Source organism: Capsicum annuum, chromosome 9 (assembly GCF_002878395.1).
Source record: "Capsicum annuum cultivar UCD-10X-F1 chromosome 9, UCD10Xv1.1, whole genome shotgun sequence".
In the NCBI taxonomy this organism is placed as follows: domain Eukaryota; kingdom Viridiplantae; phylum Streptophyta; class Magnoliopsida; order Solanales; family Solanaceae; genus Capsicum; species Capsicum annuum.
The window spans coordinates 18,821,737-18,824,704 of NC_061119.1; the positions used below are offsets into that span (position 1 = coordinate 18,821,737).

The 2,968-nt window shown below is 29.0% G+C and overlaps 1 long non-coding RNA gene across 1 annotated transcript; it reads right to left on the reverse strand.

The window, feature by feature from the left end:
• Nucleotides 1-402: 402 nt before the first annotated feature.
• On the reverse strand, nt 403-2,435 carry LOC124887300. Its single transcript, XR_007044704.1, has 2 exons — nt 1,935-2,435; nt 403-916 (listed from the first exon to the last, which is right to left on the reverse strand). It is a non-coding gene; the product is annotated as an uncharacterized LOC124887300 (long non-coding RNA).
• Nucleotides 2,436-2,968: the final 533 nt, after the last annotated feature.

A 2,968-nucleotide genomic window follows, 5' to 3' on the forward strand; every position in this document is an offset into this window, starting at 1 on the left:
CTTCTGGTATACTTAAGATATGGTTAATACCTTCAAGAGCATTTTGCTCTTCCAGCACATACTACATCTTACGACTCCAAATGTCGTAGTTGTCTCCATTTAGTTTTTCTCCTTTGTTCAAGTTAGCAATTATGCTTTTTCATGCCATGTTTGTTATTAAGTGACAATTACGCAAGTGTGTTATCAATTATGCATGTAAATTACACATTTAAGCAAATTATTTCACCTAAAGGTTTCATGTTTAGTGTAAAATCGAAAGGACACTTAAGAATTCAATCATCATATACGAACTAAATATTTAACCAAAATTAAAAATTAATTTTTTAATATGTATTAGGATGATAGCTTTCTATTAAGTCATTTTAAACTCAAATAAATGAATGAGATTCACTTAAAAGGAGATAAACAACTTAATATATATACATAATATGAAGTTAATAAATAACTTTATGTTACAAGTCAATCTAAAAATAAAAGTCATTCCACAAATATTCTAGACGACTTATGTACACCTAAAAAGGCTCGCTAGGCCAAATCTCCTGGTAAACATCAATTAATCTCTCGCACCAAGGATCATGAAGAGAATTTGCTAATATAGCTAATGCTTCTCAATCCGAAATTTCTACATAGTTTTCTAGTTCTACACGTTTCATTTCAAATAGATGTATAAAACTAGCAACACTAATGTTAGGTGACATCTTAAAAGACTTGAACTCTTTCAATTTCTTTTCTCTTTCCCTTCGTATTGTTCTTTCATTCCGTAACAGATTTTGTGTCGCCCTGGGGACACCATTTCATATGATCTCACGACCTCAAAAATATGTCCTTCGACGATGTGCCCTTGTACCTTGTCTCTTTGCTCGACATCCAGAACTCCCACTTGGAGTGATTCGACTTTGTCCCCGTTCAGCCATTTCTGAAATAGGAACCAAGAAACAATAAGAACGGATTTACCACTCTATATGACACTTATGTCACATTTATTTGTAGAATGAAAAGTCCGTTAAAGAAAAAATATGAACTAATTAAGTCAAGGAAAGAAAAATATCAAGTCACATATATATATATTCTCTTATGTAATTTATAAACATGTCACAAAATTGGTCAATTCAGTTTTAAAACAAAATCGTTTCTATATTTATTTATACAGAATCCAAAATATAACTTTAATAATACACTTTTAGATATGAAAATATGTAAAACAATAGCAAAAGACGGAATTAATATTCTAAGGATAAAGAAATTGAATGAGAAAAAAAATTCTTTCTTTTAAAACAAATTCCATATTCACTTCCATGATTTTCTAGAAAGAAACATAGCACTAGTAAATGAGAATTAGGGTACTGTAAACAATTATTAAAATAAAGAAATACGAAGGATGCTTGTTACTTTATACAGTGACCTTTCAACTGACCTTTCTATACTTCTTCTTCCTTCATCCGAAAGAAGAAAAAAAATAAAATACACTGCATTTGTTCTCCATCAAAGTAAAAATCAAGTATAAACAACTTCCTTTTCTCTTACTCGATATGAAATAATCTCATATTAGTATATTCATTTTCAAAAGGAGATACGAAAACTTTTAAACACAGTGACAAATTATGACTAAATTCATTTTATTTTCTCCAAATCAAAATTTATAATCAGATCCAAAACGGAATCCGCGGCTCAAAGGTTGCGTGTTTCATCGGTTTTAGAACATGATGGAGTTGCGTCTGTCGGCGGATAAAAAGTTTAAGTGCGATTTTTGTCGGATCTAAAATTTCGATTACATCCGGTTATTTTCATTTTCTTATCAGGTAAGCATTTACATAATATTTCAAGATATTTGCACAATAAAATTCAAAAAATTTCTTGCAAAATTAGGGCAATCTCAACCTAATCTCTGATGACATTGTAGTAAATCTGGAACAAAATAATAATAAATTGTGTACCTTAAATTCACAGTGAAAATTGTTTTTGCTTCTGAAAGGATCTGCCCCAAGTCCACTTCGTTTCTCTTGGAAACGCAATTGTTTCACCAAGTAAATGCTCTGACGTTTTTGTTAATTTCAATTGCTTGTTTTTCGATTCAATTTTTTTCTCTGTATATTTGTTTCTTGCCTTTGTCAGAAAAAGAGAAAAGAGATCATATAGGGGTCTTTTTGGGCTGGAATAGTTATAACCGTTCTCCTTTTTTTAATTAAGATTATCTGTTAATCTTATGTTCTGACTAAGATAAACGTGTCGGGTCGTGTCGGGTCCATATGGTTGACCCATATCCGTAATTCAACAGTTGGCATAGAAGGGGTGAGATCGAAGCATTATGACGAGCCGAAAAATATTGGGAAAATCATGAAATGAAAAACATTGAGAAAATCTTTTATCTCCAAATTTTTAAAAGTGCAAAAATATGTGAAAAAGAGGAAGTCAAACGAAAAGAAAGAATATGTATTTTTCCAGTTGTGCATATATATTTATGAGTAATGCATATGTATTTTTTTAGTTATGTATATATATATTTATGAATAATACATATGTATTTTACCAGATTGCATATGTATTTATGACTAATGCATATGTAATTTTTCAGATATGCATATGTATTTTTGAATAATACATATGTATTTTTTAGTTATTCATACATTTTATGGGCCTGCATACTATATTTATTGATTTAAAAATATATTTTTAGTCTGCTTAGGTTATATAGATACATATGTATTTATGAATAATATATATGTACTTTTTTCAGTGTGCATATGTATTTATGACTAATACATATGTATTTTTTCAGAAATACATGTGTATTTTTTCAATTATGCATATCTATTTATCTATTTATGAATAACACATATGTATTTATAATTAATGCATATGTATTATGGATGATGCATATTTTTCATAATAATAATATTTTTGATGTCTACATCATGAGGAAGAAATGTGTAGTTCAAGTGCAATTAGTAAATGTATTATGTCACTTTTT